Source organism: Zingiber officinale, chromosome 4A, assembly GCF_018446385.1.
Source record: "Zingiber officinale cultivar Zhangliang chromosome 4A, Zo_v1.1, whole genome shotgun sequence".
Classification (NCBI taxonomy): domain Eukaryota; kingdom Viridiplantae; phylum Streptophyta; class Magnoliopsida; order Zingiberales; family Zingiberaceae; genus Zingiber; species Zingiber officinale.
In genome coordinates this window covers 53,306,361-53,330,277 of record NC_055992.1, presented here as the reverse complement: position 1 = coordinate 53,330,277, position 23,917 = coordinate 53,306,361, and positions in this window count along the sequence as shown.

The following is a 23,917-nucleotide window of genomic DNA, read 5'->3' as shown; positions in this document are numbered from 1 at the left end:
TACGATTCCTCCGTTCGGATACACCATTCCACTGTGGTGTTCCAGGAGGAGTGAGTTGGGATAGAATTCCACACTCAGCTAGATAGTCACGGAACTCATGGCTAAGGTATTCTCCACCTCGATTGGATCGAAGTATCTTAATACTCTTGACAAGTTGGTTCTGTACTTCATTCTTGAATTCTTTGAACTTTTCAAAGGATTCAGACTTATGTGTCATTAAGTACACATATCCGTATCTACTGAAGTCATCAGTAAATGTGATGAAGTACCTATAACCGCCTCTAGCAGTGACATTGAAAGGGCCACATACATCACTATGTATGAGTCCTAACAAATCAGTCGCTCTCTCGTTGTGCCCACTAAAAGGAGTCTTGGTCATCTTGCCTCGTAGGCATGACTCGCACACTTCATATGATTCAAAATCAAATGAGTCCAGCATACCAACCTTATGGAGCTGGGATAAGCGCTTGTCATTTATATGACCTAAGCGACAGTGCCAGAGGTAGGTTTGGTTCATGTCATTTGACTTGAACCTCTTGGTATTTATGTTATAGATAGGGCTCTCAAGGTCTAGAATATAGAGTCCATTTATTAGAGGTGCACTACAATAGAACATATCATTTAAATAGACAGAACAATATTTGTTCTTTATTATAAACGAGAATTCTTTCTTGTCCAAACAAGAAACTGAAATTATGTTCTTAGTCAAGGCAGGCACATAACAACAATCATCTAATTCTAGTACAAGCCCAGAGGGAAGAGATAGATGATAAGTTCCTACAGCAATAGCAGCAACTCGTGCTCCATTGCCTACTCGTAGGTCTATCTCACCCTTCGTCAATGCCCTGCTATTTCTCAGCACTTGTACATTAGTACAAATGTGCGAAGCACATCCGGTATCTAATACCCACGATGAAGAAATAGAGAGGTTGACTTCTATAACATGTATACCTAAAGTAAAAATCTTATTTCTCTTCTTCGTAAGATCTTCCAGGTATTCTTTGGAGTTCCTCTTCCAGTGCCTTGCTTGTCCTTGATATAGGTGACAATGATGTTCAACCATATGGTAAGCGCTCATCAACTCATGTTCCTTCTGAAGCTCTGAGTTCATGGTTGCGAGCATAAGACATGACACATCTAATGCGTCATCTTGATGCTTCTTGTAAGCATCCCGGTCAGCTCGCGTGGCAGTGGCAAGAGGAGCCTCCGGAATGGGCTGCTCCAGAACGTACAGTTTACGTTCCTGAGTGAGAACTATTCTCAGGTTCCTGTACCAGTCCAGAAAATTTGCTCCGTTGAGCTTGTCCTTCTTAAGGACAGAACGCAGGGAGAAAAAGTTCGTATTCGACGTCATGGTTATCTACAACAGAAAATTTGCAGAAATAAATATCATATTATTTTAAAATCATTTAATTAGGCCTTTAATTAAATGATGATCCCACTAAATTATATAATTCTTGTGGGACAAGATCCACATCATACTAACCCTTGAGTTAGCTTTGGCTAATACGCCCAAGGCTTAGTATGATCGTTAGGTAACGATTACCAATTACATCTCTATGCAACTCTTGTTTATAAAATCAATATCCACATTTATATTAAAACTCGAGTTAGCTTTGGCTAATACGCCCGAGAGTTAATATAGATGTGATTTTGACTTATCATTCCAACTATTGGAAGAATGCCTATAGTTAACTCGATCCAACCGAGTAACTAGGAATACTCAATCTAATTGAGTTTGTATTCACCCATGCGTTGATAGGCGGGACCAAGATTGTCCCTCCGTACCCTACCAAGATAATATGTATTGCTCTGCTTTGGCAGATTCAACAATACATGTGATCGAGGTAGTGATAGGTATCACGGCACGGTTAGACATTTAGAGTTGGTTCGATCAAGATCTAATCTAATCGAAAAGGATGCATCTTGTGCACGACTTAGATCTAATCTAATAGCAAGGGTGCATCATGTGCACGACTTAGATCTAATCTAATCGTAAGGCACTAATTAATTAATTACTTATTAAACATGCATCATATACATAAGCAATTAACTAATTAATCTATTTGTGATTTAGTCATGGCCCTACTACGATCTTCTCAAGCCAATGAGAAGATCGAATGGTCAACCTAGGGTCAACAGCTTCTCCAAGCTCCTCCCTTTGACCACCTTGTGTTGCTCGTGCCCGCCTCGGAACTCCGTCTCGTGTGGACCCTCCACCGCTCCAATTTGTATATTACAATTTGAAACTCGAGTTAAATTCGAGTCTAAATCTAATTTACAACAAGAATATAAGAGAAAGGTACGACGCGCAGGTCGCGGAAAAATAAAAACATACAACACGCACAAACACATAACGGCACGCAGGCCGTATTATGAATTACAACACAATCCAATCATATTGGGTTTTTGTGCCATGACTATCACAAAATTAATATATAATTCAAAATTATACATTTTCATAATTTTCTATAATTTTAAAATTAATTTTACAATTTTTACGAGTAAAATTTACCGGCGGTCCCGTTTAGCGGTTTCGGGCGCAATCGCGGAACGGATCCCCTTGCGGGGGCCAGGGGCAGCGCCCCTACCCGCGATCTAACCATCGCGAGGGTTCCTTCGCGATCCAACAGCGCCCAAACTCGCTGTCCCAAAACGATTTGGGTCGAGACATTGCCGTTTCGGAAAAATCTTCCCGGCAAGTTCGTTTTTAGCGATTTCGGGTGCAATCGCGGAGCAAATCCCCTTGCGGGGTTAGGGGAAGTACCCCTAACCACGATCTAACCATCGTGAGTTGCTCCTTTGTGATCTAATGGCACCTAAGCCCGCTGTCCCAAACGGATTTGGGGCAAAACTAAGCCGTTTTGGAAAAATCTTTCCGGTAGCCGAAGCCTACAAGTGCCGAGACACTTGTGCTTCGCTTCTACGGAAAAATTACCCATAAAAACTATAAAAATCATAATTTTAAAGAAAATTACAGAAACTTTAGTTTTCATAAAACCAAAAATTAAACTCGTACAAGCCTTGCACGTGGCTCTGATACCACTGTTGGATTTTTCGGGCCGCGAAAACCGCTTTTTGCGTCGCGGAAACCCCGAATCACCCAAAGCCGTAGGATCCGTGCAAGGAAAAATTTTGAAAACACGAGTACGAGTTATAAACTACGATCTACAGTAGATCTACAAAAGAAAACACTTTATACTTTTGATGCGTGCCCTCGCAAAATTCCCGCTCGTCCAAGGTATGTGTCGGATCTCCAAAGTATCAAGGTAGATACTTCTCTAGTGATATCCACACGAACAAGGAGTGTCTCTCACACTCAAAGGATGGAGAAGAGAGCCCCAAGTGTGCTAGCACTTTATAGGGCTCTCGGGTAGGATTTAAAAGGAAGAAAAGAAAGGATGCAAAAGGAATGTCTTACACTCAAGAAGTAGTATCCCTCCTTTGTGACCTTCACTCTTCCTTTGCTCTTGGAACTCACTCAACCACCTTCATCTTCCCTTGGAACCCACGGCAACCACAAGAGAAGAGGAGGAAGAAGATGGAATAATTACCACACATCAATTACACTAAATGAAAACCTTCTCATCCTTTAGTGTGGCCGGCCACACACTCATAACTCCCTCATTTAATGTGGCCGACCACATTAAATGGAATGGGAGGTGTTGTAACCTCCATGAGGTGGCACACCTCATGAGGTGGAGATGATATGGCAAGGTTAGTCATGCCATGTAGGATGAGTCAACCTTATGATGTGGCAATACATCAAGTCAAACTTGATGTTTCAACTTCTACTTGGTCAAGTCAAACTTAACCAATTGTCTTCCTTGTTGAGTTAAATCCAACCTTTGACTCAAGTCAATTTTAATTTAATGAATTTAAATTCATTAATATAAATTGACTCAATGAATCAAATCTAAATTAGACTCATTCAACAATTGAATCCAATTGAGTCTAACTCAATAAGTCTAATTTGAATCCAATTGGTTCATCATATGAACCCAATCCAATTGGTTCATCATATGAACCCAATCTCCATCCACTTGTTCTTTGTGTGTGACCCAATAGGTTCTTGTAACGTTGGCAATGTTTCTAAACTCCTTTAGAAATATAAGCAATGAGCGACATCTAGCAATACATCATTGCTACCCAAGTTACAAGAAATGTTAAGATCCAACATCACCTTGTGACTATTAATTGTGACTCCTCACAATATATGACAAGTGTCCTTCTATCCTAGACATCTAGATTGATCAATGTGAGGCATAGACCGTGTCATCCTCTGACCAATCTAAATCTTGAACTCCAAGTAGACTCACTCAAACAAATGAGCTCAATATCTCATATTGACTTATTTGGGTATGGCCATACACTTCGTGGTCTTACTCTATCAAGAATATCGATGTCACTCCCGTCATATAGGAGGGATAGATCCCGTCATACCCACGTGTCAGCTTGATATCTCTATATCCATGACTTGTGAGATCAAGTCATCGAGCTGACCTACATGCTAGTCTTATTGTATTAACATTGTCCCTGAATGTTAATACTCGACTAGGAATGATTTAGAGTAGTGTTCCCTATATCATCTCACTATCGATTCAACTAATCGATTGATATAGGTATGAACCTTGTACTCAAGGACGCTATTATACTTAGTCTATTTGGCACTAATACAAATAAGTATAATAACCAAGCAAATGCCTTTATTAATATACAAGAATATGATACAATGAGTCCATACAATCATTAAATGATTGGCTCTAGGGATTTAACTAACACTAACAACATATAAGAGATCATGTATCATGAAGGAGCATAACAAGCATGTTTTCATTTCAAATTTTTTCCCTAGACCTTGTATCTTAACTTGGCCGAAACTTTAAGGTAGGGTTTCTAGGTTTTTCAAGTAACATAAGCCATGGATATTTAACCTAACATAGCATAAGAAAGCATACATCATGAGGAAGCATCAAACAAGTATAGTTAGGTCAACAATTTTTCTCTAAACCTTTAATTCAACCTTGGTCGAAACCTAAGGGTAGGGTTTCTAGGGTTTTCATGCAACATAAGACATGGAATTTCAATCTAACATTGCATAGAAAATCATACATCATGAGGAAGCATAAACAAGTATAGTTAGGTCTCAAAATCTTGCCCTAGACCTTGTGTTCATCTTTGGCCGAAACCTAAGGAAAGGTTCTAGGTTTTGTTTATACATCATGAAGCATGAGAACTTATCTAGCAACATATAATAGATCATGTATCATGAAGGAGCATAAATAAGCATGTTTTCATTTCAAATTTTTTTGCTCTAAGCCTTGTATTCTATTTTGGCCGAAACCTAAGGTAAGGATCTAGGTTTCATTTATACATCATGTAGCATAATTTGTAACTTGACAACCATAATTGACCACAACTTCTTGTCTTAGCCAAAACTTGCAAGGAGATCCCTAAGTCCCTTTTTTTTTTTTTACAAAACGTAAAGCGTACAACAACTATTATACTGCAGGTGAGAGGATACTTTCATCTCTTGCTAAATTCCCTAGGAGAAGAAATCCTTGGTTTTGAAGTTTTCCCTAGAGGGCAAATCTTCTTGCTTGGTTCGGCAATGGTGAGGAAGAGGAGGGTGGTTTCGGTGGAGAGAGGAGGAGGGAGAAAGAGAGAGCAAAAATGAAGATTCTTATTCATTTTCCCCTTTTATTCCAATTGAGAGAAAGAAGGAAACATGAATTTTTCCTTCCCTCTTCTTTTACTCATCCTTAACGAAGGGAGAAAGTAAAAACTCTCTTTTCATTGTGAGAAGAGGAAGAAAACTTGGACTTCTCCTCCTTAGTGAAGAGAGCCTCTACTTTCCTTACCTTTAACAACAATTTCCCTCTTTTTCATATCAGCACACCCTTGCTGGGGCTACTGGTTATGACATGGAACCACTTACTTAGAGGTCCAAGGTTCAATCCTTGGTAATGCCTCTTTTTTTTTTTTTATCTAAAGAAGAATCCACATAAGGCCCATACTATATCATGTATAAATCTATTTGAATTATTAAGGCTTATTTTAATAATGCATAAATCTATATTAATCATGCATAAATCTACATGAATTATTAGAGACCCTAGGGGTGTTATAGTCCCCCATACCTCATAAAAGTTCGTCTTCGAACTTAAAATAACTCCGGGTAACTAAGGTGGCCTAGAACTTCCTGCTGAGTGCGTCAGCCACTTTGTTCGATTTTCCCGGATGGTAGAAGATCTCGCAGTCATAGTCCTTGACTAGCTCAAGCCATCTACGTTGTCTCATGTTTAGGTCCTTCTGTGTGAAGAAATATTTTAGGCTCTGGTTGTCTGTATAAATCTTACATTGTGCTCCATATAGATAATGCCTCCATATCTTGAGAGCAAAGACCACGGCTGCTAGCTCTAAATCATGAGTAGGGTAATTTCTTTCATGTTCTTTGAGTTGCCTAGAGGCATAAGCAATGACCTTGCCGTTCTACATGAGTACAGCTCTGAGTCCTAATCTGGAGGCGTCGCTGTACATATCGAATCCTTCGTTGCCTTCTGGAAGAGTGAGAATTGGAGCACTGGTCAGTCTCCTTTTCAATTCTGTGAAACTCTTCTCGCAATCATCTGTCCATTCGTACTTCTTATTTTTTCGGGTGAGAGCTGTCATAGGGGCTGCAATTCTGGAGTAACCCTCTACAACTTCCGGTAATAGCCTGCTAGCCCGAGAAAACTTCTGATCTCACTGGCATTCTTTGGCCTGTTCCAGTTACTTACCGCTTCAATTTTGATTGGGTCTACCATCACTCCATCCTTGGAGATAACATGACCCAAAAATGATACTCGATCGATCCAGAACTCGCATTTGGAAAATTTCGCATACAGCTGCTTCTCTTGAAGAATCCGCAAAACTATGTTCAGGTGTTCGGCATGCTCCGCTTGGTTTCTCGAATAGATGAGGATATCGTCGATGAAGACGATCACAAACGTGTCGAGAATTGCTGAGAATACCCGATTCATCAGGTCCATAAACAGAGCAGGAGCATTCGTCACTCCAAACGGCATTACTATAAACTCAAAATGTCCGTATCTTGTTCGGAAAGCCGCCTTCGGTATATCATCCTGTTTCACTTTTACTTGATGATAGCCAGACCTTAGGTCAATCTTAGAAAAGACGGTGGCACCCTTCAACTGGTCAAATAGGTCGTCAATCCATGGTAGAGGGTATCAGTTCTTGATCGTCACTTTGTTTAGTGCTCGGTAGTCTATGCACATTCGCATAGACCCATCTTTCTTTTTCACGAACAGTACCGGAGCTCCCCATGGAGAGTGACTAGGGCGAATAAGTCCCTTGTCGAGTAACTCCCGTAGCTGTTCCTGAAGTTCCTTCAATTTAGCTGGCGCCATTCGGTATGGTGCTTTAGAGATCGATTTTGTACCAGGAATCACTTCGATCTCAAATTCAATTTTTTTATCGGGGGCCAGCCCTGGCAGTTCATCGGGGAATACTTCTGGGTAATTGCATACAACTCTGACATCTTCCAACTTCAGTTCCTCTGCCTGACTTGTATCAACCACATGTGCTAGAAACCCAGTGCATCCGTTGCCCAACATCTTCCGTGCCTTTAAGGCTGATAAGAATTTCTTAATTTCTTTCCTTGTCTCTCCGATAAATTCAAAGGTTGGTTCTGCTTCAGGCCGGAAAATTACTTTCCTCTTACGGCATTCTATCGAAGCACCGTACTTGCTCAGGAAGTACATGCCCAATATAATATCATAATCTTGCATGTCAAGCACTATCAGGTCACAGTAGAGTTCTCTGTCTGCGATTCTGATGAGCGCGGCTCGCATCATATGGGTAGATGGCATTACTTCTCTTGATGGTAGGGTCGTTAAGAACTTGAAATTTAAGGCTTGGGGTGGCATGTCTATCTTTCTTATGAACAGGGTAGAGACGAATGAGTGCGTTGCCCCAGTATCAAATAATACAGTAGCATGCTGACTGAAAATAAATATCTGACCTGTGATAATGGTAGAAGCATTCGCCACATCTTCCTTGGTGAGGGAGAAAATTCTGGCATTTATCGTAACTGGCGGGGCCTCCAATCTCCCTTGGCTTATCTGAGGACCCTCTATTGCAGCTTACATCAGGTGTAGCTGTGGGGGAGCACCTCTGTTCTGGACATACTACTGAGGAGGTGTCTGACTCTGAGTGGGACAGTTTCTGGCCATATGTCCTTATAATCCATAGTTGTAGCACTTATTTGTGCCTACACGATATTTTCCTGGATGTTTCTTCCCGTATGTGGTACACTGAGGGAATGTAGGTTGCTTGCTTGCTGGACCACCTTTAGTGTCGTTCCATTGCTTTCTCTTGCCACTGTGGTTTCCTTTCCAGTTGGCTTTGGTGCTTTGAGATTTTTGTCCTCCCGGCTGGGCTTGACTTTTGCCCTCGTTCAGCGCCTTCAAGTAGTGTTCAGTGATCAGGGCACTGCTGATTAACTCTTCGGCAGTCTGCAGTCTATTAACTCCGCTGGCCACATTCAGAGCTATCTCGGGTCTGAGCATCTTTAGCATAAGTCTGACCCTTTCTCTTTCTGTGCTGACCAATTCTGGGCATAGGCGCACTAGACGGTTGAATTTCTTCACAGCTTCATTAACTGAGAGGTCACCTTGTCATAACTCGGTGAACTCGTCATAGTGCTTGTTGGTTATACGCATGTGAAAGAATTCCTCGAAGAATTCAGTCTTGAAGTCTGTCTATCTCATTTGATTCACTTGTCTCTTTGCTTTGACTCGGTTCCACCACATTCTGGCATCGCCCGTAAGGCAGAACGATGTACATTTGACTTTCTTGTGTTCGGACCAATCCAATAGCTCAACTATGCTCTCCACGGTCTTGAACCAGACTTGGGCGTCCCATTGCTCACAGTTACCAGAGAAGGCTTCCGGCTTCAGTCTCTGCCATTGAATTAGATACGCCTTCTGATGAACCACTGGAGCTGGGCCTACCGGTGGTGCAGGTGCCGGTGGCACTGGTGCAGCTGCAGGTATAACTGGCATCGTATTCTGATTTCCTGGTGGGGTAGCAGGATTCCCCTGCTGATTCATCAGAGTGTTTATTATTTGCTGCTATTCTGTGACTTGACGCTGAAGTTCAGTGACTACATGCATCAGATCAGGTGGAGGTACTGCCTTATCGGTTCTTGTATTGCGTCTTCTAGCCATGCTTATCTTCAGGAATGACAACAAGGTGTTGGATCGAGACAGCGCTAGAGGGGGGGGTGAATAGTGCTCACGGCTATTTTGTTCGATTCATAAAACACTCGAGTAAAGACGCAGTGGAATAAAAACAAACAACACAAAGACACAGGTCAATTTTACTTCGTTCGGAGCCTAAGGTGACTCCTACTCGAAGGCCCGTGATCCTTGATCGGTTCCGGTGGGCAATAACTATAAGTTCGAAAGTATACAAAAGATGATTTACAAGTAATGCAGTAAGTAATCTTATACCGACAATGGAAAATACTAAATTGAAGCTTCGGGTTGTCGGTGTCGAGTTGCAGCACTTCGGGACGAGTTCGTTAGCAGCTAAATGCAGAGGGAAGACTTGAATCTTGTTGTGTTGAGCTGCTGGTCGAATCCTCTTTATAAACAGTGTTCAAGGCGCCTAAAACAAGCTCCAAGGCGCCTTAAATGAGAATTTTATCCCGATCTACTCGCTGGGATAATCCTTTGACTGCCGCGACCTGAAGGCGCCTTAAACCCTTTCAAGGCGCCTCCAAGCTGTCTAAGGTGCCTTCAACCCATCCAAGGCGCCTTAAGCCTGCTCTTCGCGCCAGCTCAAGATTTTGAACCCGAGGCGCCTCCAAGTCCCATGGAGGCGCCTCGGACACTGTTCATCCGAGGTAAATCTTCGTTATTTTGTACTTGCAAGATATGTTAGTCTCAAACAACATCCTGCAACACAAGGTTAGCACAAAATAACAATATGGATAATAAAGAATGTTTAAGACAGTCTCTGGACTGTTCGGGTCTGACTTCGGATTTCTGACCGGAAACCCTAGGTCGACCCGACGCCTACTGATCCCTCTACGGGGAACGCGTCCTCACCTACTCCACTCAGTAGATTTACCTGCTACCAGTGTGATCCTCCAGATCGCCTAGACTTTTGCTCAGCACTCGACACTTCCAGACTTTCTGCTGGACGTCCGCTTCCCGGCCAGTCCAGTCTTTCACCTGGTTCGCGACACCAGGACTTTCCACCTAGGGTTACCACCCCCTAGGACTTTTACCTGAAGCCATCGACCTGCCAAGACTTTCCCATAGGGTTACCGCCCCCTATGACCTAGGGTTACCACCCCCTAGGGTTTATCCCTTTGCCTAACCGCAGCTAGGACTTTCCTAAAATTCTCAAGTAGACTTGTTAGAATACAAAACATCTTAAGTTTGAATTCTTTGCCATTATCAAAACACGAGTTCGATCGTCGGATGCTTCCCGCACCAACAATCTCCCCCTTTTTGATTATGGCAACTCAAATTCAAAGTTAAGTAAACAAACGAACAGATAACCATTTAACACAGGAAAATTTGCTAATTATAGGTGAACACATTAACCAAAGCCAATTTGCTAAACTATATGCTGCCCCTTAGCTATTGCTCCCCCTTAACTAATGTTCCCCTTTTATTATTGAATTTTGCTACTCTCCCCCTTTGCCATATATCAAAAATAATAGACTTTTGAATAACTTAGATACTTAACATTCAGTTCTTATTTATAGTTAAGTGAAAAGATGTATCTTTTTGATAGATTTTAAAGGCTAGGAGAAAAGTAATCTTTGAGGGTAAATAAAAAGAACTCTGCAGGTATTTACAATGTTAGATTTCAAATTTAGCTAGGTTCAGCAAGGATTTGATCATTAAGTTTTTAGCTTAGATCTTTAGAAGTAGTAAACTTTAAGTTTGAACAATATTTAAAGTTGGTTAAGGTTATTCATTAAAATTCAGTTGGTCCTTAAGTCCAAGCATGAGTTATAATCAGTAGATTAATTTACTAGGTATCAGAGCCCTAAAGATTAAAACATGCTTAAGCAGAAAACTGAGTGTCCTTTTACCAACTGTCTAACCTTTAGCTCCTTGCTGACTGCCTATAGGGCAACAGCTTTCACATGGTTAGTCAAGTCAAGTTGATTTGGTCCAGTTAGATTTGACTAGAGCTGGAAGACTCAACTTGATTAATGTATATTGCGTATTTAACGCCCAGACTCATATCGATGCACAGATATAAGCAGTCTTGAGTCCAGGCTGTACCCTATGCATCTCACGCCGTTCTATGTCTTTCAAATACAATCAAGGTAAACCTAGGTGTTTGTGAGATGCTCTGGCTTAATTCTAGGGGAACATGATTTCTAGGGGAAACCTTAAGCTAATTCCAGAATTTTGAAAAATCTAGGAAATTGGGAATTTTGAAAATTATTTTTCCTAGTATCTGAAAAATGATAAGTAAATCCAGAATTTTGAAAAATCTAGGAAATTGGGAATTTTGAAAATTATTTTTCCTAGTATCTGAAAAATGATAAGTAAATCCAGAATTTTGAAAAATCTAGGAAATTGGGAATTTTGAAAATTATTTTTCCTAGTATCTGAAAATGATAAGTAAATCTAGAATTTTGAAAAATCTAGGAAATTGGGAATTTTGAAAATTATTTTTCCTAGAATTTGAAAAAAAAATAAGACAACAAAATGAGACACCTACTCTACCCAACACATTCCTATTTGCCTTCTAAGACACTGAACTCAAGTTCAGGTAAGGGTTTTGTAAAGATGTCAGCTAGGTTTGATTTGGACTCAACGTGGTTGAGTGTAATTTCACATTTAGCTACATGATCCCTTACGAAGTGGTGTTTTACCTCTATGTGTTTAGTTCTGGAGTGGTGAATAGGATTCTTGGTGAGATTAATTGAGCTGATATTATCAATAAAGATTTGTGTATTTTTATACTCTAGTTGATAGTCTTTTAACGTATGCATCATCCACAACAGTTGAGATGCACATTCTCCTAGAGCTATGTATTCAGCTTCTGTGGTGGATAGAGCAACACAATGTTGCTTTCTGCTTGACCAACTTACTAGGCACTGACTTAGAATCTGGCAGCTACCACTTGTACTTTTTCTGTCTAACTTGCACCCGGCATAGTCTGAATCAGAATAGCCATAAAGGTCAAAGGTGCAAGTTCTTGGATACCAAAGTCCTACATTTAGAGTTCCTTTAATATACCTAAGTATTCTTTTAATGTATGATAGGTGTGACTCTTTTGCACATGATTGGTATCTTGTGCACATACCTACTGCAAACAATATGTCGGGTCGACTTGCAGTTAGGTAAAGTAAGCTACCTATGACACTCCTATAGTATTTTGGGTCAACTGGTTTTCCTTCAGGGTCAGAGTCAATGTTTATGTTGGTTGCCATTGGAGTATTTATAATTTTTGAATTATCCATACAGAATTTTTAATTAACTCCTTAGCATATTTAGTTTGATAAATGTAGATTCCATCTTTAGTTTGTTTAATTTGTAAGCCTAAGAAGAAATTAAGTTCTCCAACCATACTCATTTCAAATTCACTTTCCATTAATTTGACAAATTCTTTTAAGAATTTTGAATTAGTTGTGCCAAAGATTATGTCGTCAACATAGATTTGGGCTATAAAGATGTCTTTTTCTATAGTTTTCACGAACAAAGTCGGATCGATTTGTCCTTGGTTAAAGTCTTTGGATATTAAGTAATTAGATAATCTTTCATACCATGCTCTAGGGGCTTGTTTTAGTTCATATAGTGCCTTTTTTAATTTAAATACGTAATTAGGGTAGTCTATGTCTTCAAACCCTGGAGGTTGGCTTACGTAGACCTCTTCCTTGATAAAACCATTTAAAAAGGCTGACTTAACGTCCATTTGGTACAATTTGAACCCTTTATTTGCTGCATAGGCTAATAACATCCTAATGGACTCGAGTCTAGCTACCGGAGCATAGGTTTCATCATAGTCTAAGCCTTCGACTTGACTAAACCCTTTGGCTACTAACCTAGCTTTGTTTCTTATTATATCACCGTGATCATCCAACTTGTTCCTAAAATCCCATTTGGTGTCTATTATTGATTTATCTATGGGTGTAGGTACAAGGTCCCAGACTTTGTTTCTCTCAAATTGTGCTAATTCTTCCTGCATTGCAATGATTCAGTCTGGATCAAGCAGGGCTTCTTCTATAGTCTTAGGTTCAGTTTTAGAAATAAGGGCAATTTGACTAAGGTTTCTATAGGATGATCTAGTTCTAACTCCTAGGTTTAGGTCACCCAAAATTTGGTCAGGTGGGTGAGAGGTACTTACTCTAGTTGGTCTTATCTGTGGGTCAGAAACTGGTTCTTCTGACTCATTAAGATTAGGTTGGATTTCATCATCGTCTATAGCTCTTGGATTAATGTCAATATTTTCATTTATATAAGGTAAGCTGTTTTCTTCATCAAATATTACATTAGTTGTTTCTTCAACTTTCAAGGTATTTTGATTATATACTCTAAAGGCCTTACTGGTAGGGGAGTATCCTAAGAATATTCCTTGGTTAGACTTGGGTGTAAATTTTCCTAAGTAATCTTTAGTATTTAAAATGTGAACTTTACACCCAAATACTTTTAGATAGTTTAGATTGGGAATTTTATGATAGTAGAGTTCATATGGTGTTTTATTGTGAAATTTATTAATTAAAATTCTGTTTTGAATATAATTTGCAGTATTTATTGCTTCAGCCCAAAATTGATGATTTAAGTGATATTCGTTTAACATAGTCCTAGCGGCTTCTTGTAATGTTCTATTTTTACGTTCTACTAGACCATTTTGTTGGGGGGTTCTAGGACATGAAAATTTATGTTGGTATCCATTTATTTTACAAAATTGGGTAAACCTATGATTTTCAAATTCCCCTCCGTGATCACTTCTTATTCTTTTAATTTTAGTATCTTTTTCATTTTCCGTTAAGTTGCAAAAATTACTAAATATTTCATAGGTTTCATCTTTTGTTTTTAGAAATTTTACCCAAGTGTACCTAGAGTAGTCATCAATTATTACTAAGCAATATTGGTTCTTGCTTAGTGATTTGGCTCCATGTGAATCAAATAGATCAAGGTGAAGGAGCTCAAGTATGGTGTTGGATCTTTCTAGGTTGGTTGACTTGTGGGTTGACTTGGTTTGTTTTCCTTTTTGACATGCATCACAGACTGAGTTTTCAATAAATTTTAATTTGGGCAAACCTCTAACTAGACCATTTTGACTCATTTTTGAAATGAGTCTAGTGTGAGTGTGACCCAGCCTTCTGTGCCACAGTTGGGTTTCCTCTTGTTGTGTCAGGAGACACTTTATTGAGGATATTGATAAGTCAATTGTGTAGACGTTATTTTTTCCAAGTCCTTTAAGTTTAGTTTCCGGGTTTTCAATATTTTTAACTAGACATCCAGATTTATCAAAATTGACTAGGTATCCGCTGTCATACAATTGACTTATACTTAGTAAATTAAAGTTAAAATTTTCAACCAATAAAACATTTCGAATAATGAAATCGGAACTAAGTTCAATATTACCTTTTCCGATTACTTTAAGTTTACCGTCGTTGCCGAATGCAACTGATCCTAGACTCTTGTACTTGAGTTTGGTAAACTTCAACTTATCTCCAGTCATATGTCTGGAGCATCCACTATCTAATATCCATTGATCCAATTCCTACACATGAAGTAGTTGAATTGGTTTCTTTTTAATGGATTTAAAGATAGCGTGATTGAAGTAGACTCCTAGGATTTTCTATTTTATTCTATTGTATTCAAGGTAATTTATCAAACACTTAAACCTATGGTTACTAACGTTTTGAAATTCAAGTTTTTAGAACAATTTTAAAATTTAAGTTTTTAAAACAATTTTGAAATTAAAGTTTTTAAAACAATTTTGAAATTTAAGTTTTTAAAACAATTTTGAAATTTAAATTTTTAAAACAATTTTAAAATTTAGATTTTTAAAATAATTTTGAAATTTAGATTTTTAAAATAATTTTGAACTTTAAGTTTTTAAAACAATTTTGAAATTTAAATTTTTAAAATAATTTTAAAATTTAAGTTTTTAAAACAATTTTGAAATTTAGATTTTTAAAATAATTTTGAAATTTAGATTTTTAAAATAATTTTGAACTTTAAGTTTTAAAAACAATTTAATTAATTTAATTTTAATTTCTTAGTCATCTCACCCGATCTTGATTATCAATCAGGGAATCCTATAATTGTTGTGAGATGAATTATTATTGAATTTAAAGGTCTGGTTTAACTTTGTGTTAGATTCAGGTTTAGCTTTGGGTTCAACAAATAAGCATTCTTTGGATAAACTTCTGGGCTATGGTGAGTCACACGGAGCTCATTAAAGTAACCATGTCTTCGAGGTTTCCAAATAGTCCTACCCATTGAACTTAATACTAATCCTTGGTCTAACTAGTTAGGATCCATTTAAGGGTAGCTTCGGTCAGTTCCACTTGACCAAATGCACCAGGTCGAAGCCATATCTTCCTAGACATGCGATGCCCAAGTTTCCCTAACGTACTATCATCCAAAAACTTCACCGGTACTGTGGTTCAAGTTAAACTCGGCCCTTTTTAAACTAGCCTTAATTACCCTGCCGGGTAATCTACTCTTGTTTTACCCATTTCGGGTAAATTAGATTCAGTTACCCTGTCGGGTAGTTCAGTTGGAGGTGCCAGCTAGTTTGGATCCACCATCTATTTTTGAATTTTGAATTTAATTTCAAATTTTGAATTTTGATTTTGAATTTTGAATTTAAAATTTAAAATTTAATTTCGAATTTTTAATTTTGACTTTGAATTTTGAATTTTGAATTTAAAATTTAATTTCGAATTTTTAATTTTGATTTTGAATTTTGAATTTAGAATTTAAATTTTAAAATTTTTAATTTTTAATTTTTAATTTTAAATTTTGAATTTTGAATTTTAAATTTTAAATTTTGAATTTTAAATTTTAAATTTTGAATTTTGAATTTTGAATTTAAAATTTAATTTTGAATTTTTATTTTTGATTTTGAATTTTGAATTTAGAATTTAAAATTTAATTTCGAATTTTTAATTTTTAATTTTGAATTTAGAATTTAGAATTTAAAATTTCGAATTTTTAATTTTAAATTTTGAATTTTGAATTTAGAATTTAAAATTTAATTTCGAATTTTTAATTTAAAATTTTTAAGATCGTTTTCCTTTTAGCTTTCCCTGGATCATAGCCTCGATTTGGTCTATGAGGTAGTGTATTTGATCCTTCGGAACCCAGTATTGGCGAAGTCCAACTTGATTGATCAATTTAGACTTGGGGACCCATGCTTGGACTAATTTACTACCTTGTTTGTTTATTAAGGATAAATAAGATCTATATTTCTTTTTTCTTTTATATCCCAGCCCAGTTTTGTTGTAGACGGCTCTTTGTGTTCCAAGAATTAGGTCCAATTTCTTGGATCCCAGAGAAAACCGTTCTAAAGTATTTTTTAAATCTTTTACCTGATTTTTCAAACTAGAGTTTTCTTCCTCAAGTTTTTGAACTTGAGTACAATTTCCAGTTTGAACTTGATCAGGTAAAGAATTAGTGTTTGTCACTTCTTTAAGGACGGCTACTTCCTTTAGAAGTGATTTAATCCTATGGTTTGATTTAGCTAGTTTGCGAAGTAAGTAATTAACTAAATTATTAAGCCTTGGAATGCTTACAGTGGAGTCTGGACCTTCTGAAACGGATGCGGATCCGTGGCTTTGCTCGGACTCGGCTTCTGACTCGCTCTCGATGATCTGGTCCCAGGCCATCAGTGCGAGTAGACTTGTTTGATCAAGTTCATCGTCATCGTCCTCTGAAGAAGATTCGTCCCAGGTTGCTTTCAGGGCCTTCTTTCTTCTTTGCTTTTTGGCCTCCTTTTGGTTGGGACAGTTGACTTTGATATGCCCCTTCTAGTTGCACCCGTAACAAGTGACTTCGAACTTTACCTTTGAGTTCGGTTGGGCCTCCCTGGACTGAACTGCCTTCTTCAGATCTTTCTTGTTGAAGCCCTTCTTCTTCTTGTAGAGCATCTTCACAAGATTCACGAGTTCGCTGGTCAGTTCATCCTCTGAATCTTCTGAGTCGGGTTCTTCTTCTGATTCTGATTCAATTTTTCGCCGTACTCTTGATTCCCGTGTTCGACTTGTACCTGCAACCAAAGCAATACCCTTCTCGGATGGCTGTGCATGAGTTTATTCATGAAGTTCAAATTTAGAAAATAACTCGTCTAACTTTAAAGAAGATAAGTCTTTGGAGACCTTGTAGGCATCTACCATTGATGCCCACAATGTACTCCTTGGAAACGAATTTAATGCGTACCTTATGACATCCCGGTTTTCGACTCTCTGTCCAATTGCATGAAGAGAGTTAAGAATGTCTTGGATGCGTGCGTGAAGCTGGCTCGCCGTCTCACCTTCCTACATTTTTAAATTATACAATTTATTAAATAATAAATCTCTTTTACTTACTTTTGTGTCCGTGGTGCCCTCGTGGAGTTCAATCAGCTTTTCCCAGAGTTCCTTCGCTGTTGAAAAGGGACCGACTCTGTTGAGCTCCTCCTTGGTAAGACCACACTGGATGGTGCAGGTAGCTTTGGCATCGGCTTCCACCTTTTTTATGAAGGCTGGCTCCCAGTTCTCACAGGATGTAGGCTTACTGTCTGTATCAGTTGGTAGTTGAAGTCCTGTCTTAACTATCATCCAGGTGTCGAACTGGATCTTCAGATATATCTCCATTCGCCCCTTCCAATATCCGAAGTCTTCTCCGGAAAATAGTGGGGGAGGAACAGTGCTATATCCTTCTTGTTGAGTCATTTTAGACCTAAATAAGCAAAAACAAAAAGATCTATTCCAAGACTGTGTCTTGGATTAGTAGTGCAGGAGGAAAGTAGAAAAATAACGAGCTCAAGTGGTATTGACCAACTTTGAGCAACACTGATTAAAAAAAATTAGAACTTTAGCTAATTAGCTAATTTCTAATTGACTCCGAAACAAAATACCACGAAAAAAAACTGTTTTGAATGGTGGTTGCACCAATTCAAAACAACCCCGCTCTAATACCAATTGTTGGATCGAGACCGCGCTAGAGGGGGGGTGAATAGTGCTCACGGCTATTTTGTTCGATTCGTAAAACACTTGAGTAAAGACGCAGCGAAATAAAAACAAACAACACAAAGACACAGGTCAATTTTACTTCGTTCGGAGCTTAAGGCGGCTCCTACTCGAAGGCCCGTGATCCTTGATCACTTCCGGTGGGCAACAACTATAAGTTCGAAAGTATACAAAAGATGATTTACAAGTAATGCAGTAAGTAATCTTATACCGACAATGGAAACTACTAAATTGAAGCTTCGGGTTGTCGGTGTCGAGTTGCAGCACTTCGGGACGAGTTCGTTAGCAGCTAAATGCAGAGGGAAGACTTGAATCTTGTTGTGTTGAGCTGCTGGTCGAATCCTCTTTATAAATAGTGTTCAAGGTGCCTTAATCAAGCTCAAAGGCGCCTTTAATGAGAATTTTATCCCGATCTGCTCGCTGGGATAATCCTTTGACTGCCACGACCTGAAGGCGCCTTAAACCCTTTCAAGGCACCTCCAAACTGTCTAAGGCGCCATCAACCCATCCAAGGCGCCTTAAGCCTGCTCTTCGTGCTAGCTCAGGATTTTGAACCCGAGGCGCCTCCAAGTCCCATGGAGGCGCCTCGGACACTGTTCATCCGAGGTAAATCTTCGTTATTTTGTACCTGCAAGATATGTTAGTCCCAAACAACATCCTGCAACACAAGGTTAGCACAAAATAACAATATGGATAATAAAGAATGTTTAAGACAGTCTCTGGACTGTCCGGGTCTGACTTCGGATTTCCGACCGGAAACCCTAGGTCGACCCGACACCTCCTGCACCCTCTACGGGGAACGCGTCCTCACCTACTCCACTCAGGAGATTTACCTGCTGCCAGTGCGATCCTCCAGATCGCCTGGACTTTTGCTTAGCACTCGACGCTTCCGGACTTTCTGCTGGACATCCGCTTCCCGGCCAGTCCAGTCTTTCACCTAGTTCGCGACACCAGGACTTTCCACCTAGGGTTACCACCCCCTAGGACTTTTTCCTGATGCCATCGACCTGCCAAGACTTTCCCATAGGGTTACCGCCCCCTATGACCTAGGGTTACCACCCCCTAGGATTTATCCCTTTGCCTAACCGCAGCTAGGACTTTACTGAAATCCTCAAGTAGACTTGTTAGAATACAAAACATCTTAGCTTTGAATTCTTTGTCATTATCAAAACACGAGTTCGATCGTCGGATGCTTCCCGCACCAACACAAGGCTATTATAAGTTATTATTATTCCTAATCTAGCATCATGCATACTTAAACTAAAACTTTAACCTATCGAATAATAAAAAAAATGGAGTAGACATGCATACTTAAATTAAAGCATTCCTTATCATACATAAAAAAAAAGAAGTAATAGCGTAGGCATAGAAATTCTTACTTGGAGCGGCAGGATGTAGGCTTGATGTGTTTGTAGTGGAAAGGCAGACCTGCTCTGATACCAAACAGTAACGCCCGCTCTCCCACTGCTCAAGGAGCGATGGGGTTACTTACTTACTTACGTGCATACATATAAAAGAAATCATGGCAGCGAAAATAGTTATAAATTTTTTCTACACTAACTACAGTAAACATCATGCTTCTCATATTGAATATGTAGACATACTGATGTTCATGCATTTAACCTAATTAGTATCAACTACTTGAAACATGATTCATGATACCATAAACATACTAACATGAAATAAGGAGAACATAAGTGCATACTATCCATACTAGTGCAAGTACCATCAAAGCATAATGACAACACATGGTTCATACGCAACTTAAAAACATATAAACATAAAGCAGTTTTGTTTTCTTCCACCATGGCACTGCCACACACACACTTGCCCCTCCTGTTGCTCCTCTTAATTTAGCCATTCCTTTCCTTTTTCTGCAGTACAAGGAAACATAAAAAGACTATAAGCCCATGGGCTTAGTAAGTTCCTTTCCTACTCACAAAAACCATGATTCATACATGAACATAAAGTGATAACATGTACATTTGGTAAGTCATAACATAACATGTGAGAGCATAACATAAAGTCATAGCATATCATGTGAGAGCATGATCATAAAATCATATCATATCATGTGAAGGTATAAACATAAAATCATATTATATCATGTGAACATCATAAACATAAAATCATATCATATCATGTGAACATCATAAACATATCTCAAGAGCATCTTTAAAGTAGCATAAAGGAAAACATATAACATGAACTTGTAGATGCAAGATGTTCTTTTGAAAACATGTGACATGAGATGAGTATATGCAGGATTTCCTTTTGAAAACATATATCATATACATACTTAAACATAATCTCAACATGAGGGCCCGGCTTGTAGCACATACATACATGAGTGCGCGCATCCTAAATAGATCCAAGGTAGCAAATCTTGAACCTACTAGGAACTAGGCCTGTTTCATAGACCATTGACCTAAGGGCAACTTAGGAGCCCATCCCTTTTACTAGGCCTGTTTCATAGACCATCGACCTAGGGGCGCTTATGGAGCCCACCCTTGGTACAAGCCATACAAAGTAAAATAGCATGTCATATTATAACATATCATGTTCTTGTCATATCATAACATTTCATGTTCTTTTCATATCATGAAGAGTGCTCTTGATCCCATCTCAAGGGAAGCATCTCTTAGGCTTTTCCTCTTACATAAGCCTTTCATAAACATATCATAATAGCATGAGGTGCACATAACATAAAACATATCATAAGGAATCATAACATGATGTCATAAGTGCACATACATAAAGCATATCATAAGGAATCATAACATGATGTCATAAGTGCACATATATAAAACATATAACATACAACATGGTGACCTAAATTTCATAGCACATCATAAGAAGTCATTATCATGCATGGTTGGGGTTTTGATCTTCCTACAAACCCTAATTCATTGTTGGTCGAAACCTAAAGGTGAGGTTCCAACTTTTTAATACAATATATAGCATGAAACTAAACAACATATAAGAAATCATATATCACAAGGAAGCATAAATAAGCATGGTTAGGTTTCAAAACTTTGCTCTAAGTCTCAATTTCAATCTTGGCCGAAACCTAAATGTGAGGTATTTAAACTTTTAAATACAATATGAAACATGAAACTTAAACCAACCATATGATAATGATTATACATCATAAGGAAGCATATACAAGCATGATTAGATCTCAAAACCTTGCCCTAGACCTTATTTCCCAACTTGGCCGAAACATCAAGGTAGGGTTTCTAAACTTTTAACACCACATGGAGCATAAAACTCTTAACTAACAACATATAAGAGATCATGTATCATGAAGGAGCATAACAAGCATGTTTTCATTTCAAATTTTTGCCCTAGACCTTGTGTCTTAACTTGGCCGAAACTTTAAGGTAGGGTTTTTAGGTTTTTCAAGTAACATAAGCCATGGATATTTAACCTGACATAGCATAAGAAAGCATATATCATGAGGAAGCATCAAACAAGTATAGTTAGGTCAACAATTTTTCTTTAAACCTTTAATTCAACCTTGGCCGAAACCTAAGGGTAGGGTTTCTAGGGTTTTCATGCAACATAAGACATGGAATTTCAATCTAACATTGCATAGAAAATCATACATCATGAGGAAGCATAAACAAGTATAGTTAGGTCTCAAAATCTTGCCCTAGACCTTGTGTTCATCTTTGGCCGAAACCTAAGGAAAGGTTCTTGGTTTTGTTTATACATCATGTAGCATGAGAACTTATCTAGCAACATATAATAGATCATGTATCATGAAGGAGCATAAATAAGCATGTTTTCATTTCAAATTTTTTTGCTCTAAGCCTTGTATTATATCTTGGCCAAAACCTAAGGTAAGGATCTAGGTTTCATTTATAAATCATGTAGCATAATTTGTAACTTGACAACTATAAGTGACCACAACTTCTTGTCTTAGCCGAAACTTGCAAGGAGATCCCTAAGTCCCTTTTTTTTTTTTTACAAAACGTAAAGCGTACAACAACTATTGTACTGCAGGTGAGAGGATACTTACATCTCTTGCTAAATTCCCTAGGAGAAGAAATCCTTGGTTGTGAAGTTTTCCCTAGAGGGCAAATCTTCTTGCTTGGTTCGGCAATGGTGAGGAAGAGGAGGAGGGAGAAAGAGAGAGCAAAAATGAAGATTCTCATTCATTTTCCCCTTTTATTCCAATTGTGAGAAAGAAGGAAACATGAATTTTTTCCTTCCCTCTTCTTTTACTCATCCTTAAAGAAGGGAGAAAGTAAAAACTCTCTTTTCATTGTGAGAAGAGAAAGGAAACTTGGACTTCTCCTCCTTGGTGAAGAGAGCCTCCACTTTCCTTACCTTTAACAACAATTTCCCTCTTTTTCATATCAGCACACCCCTGCTGGGGCTACTGGTTATGACATGGAACCACTTACTGAGAGGTCCAAGGTTCAATCATTGGTCATGCCTCTTTTTTTTTTCTAAAGAAGAATCCACATAAGGCCCATACTATATCATGTATAAATCTATTTGAATTATTAAGGCTTATTTTAATCATGCATAAATCTATATTAATCATGCATAAATCTACATGAATTATTAGAGACCCTAGGGGTGTTACCTGAAGAACTTCGACCACCAACCAAGCTCCAAGGGATGCTAAGAAACAATGCCTCCTATCTCTCTTTCTTCTCCATGCAAAATCCTGCCACCAAAAATCTCTCCAAGACTAGATGCTGTCGGCCACTAAAGAAGAAGAGAAGAGGAAGAGCAATGGAAGAGGGTCGGCCACACCAAGGAAGAGAGGAGAGGAATAATAGATGTGTTGATTCAAGGGGCAACCCCTCTCTCTCTTTTATAATCCTTGGTCATGGAAAATAAGGAAAGTTTTGTACATAATTAAAACTTCCTTATTTTCTTTGCCAATGGCTAATAAGGAAAATTTAATTAAAACTTCCTTTTAGTCTTTCAATGGTCAACCCCTACATGTCCTCCAAATAAACACATAATTAAAACTTCCTAATTTGTTTTCGAAAATTTTTAAAATAAAAAATTTTCTTTTAAAATTTCCTTCATGGTTGGTTATAAAAGAAAACTTTTATAAATTAAAATCTCTCTTTTAAAACATGTAGATGATTACAATTAAGGAAAGTTTTCTCCAAAAATTAAAATCTTCCTTTTAACTACAAATAAGGAAAGATATCAAACTTTTCTCTTAATCCTTTGTAGAAACTATAAAAGGAAAGATTTAATTTAAAACTCTCTTTTGAAATCATGGCTTCCACATAAGGACAAATTTTAAAATTAAAATCTCCTTTTAATTTATTGTGGGCAGCCACCTAAGCTTGGGTTCCAAGCTAGGGCCGGCCACCACTTGAACCCATCTAGCCTTGGTTTGGCTGGCCCTAGTTTAGGCTCCAAGCTAGACTTGGACGACCACCTTAAGGTGGGTAAGCAGTTGGGTTAGGTGGATATAAGACTTTATTAATAAGAGGCTACGATAGGGACCAAGAGGAGGAATTGGTTTTGGTCTCCCGATGAATTTGAGCTTCCCGTGTTCGCCCCGAACACCCAACTCGAGTTCATCAATAATAACTCATACCACAAAAGAGTTATTATTGAACTACCACACCAATCACATATTACTATATGGGCTTCTTCTTTTCATGAGTGTGTTATTCTCCCTGTGTTTAAGATATCGGATTCCCACTAATT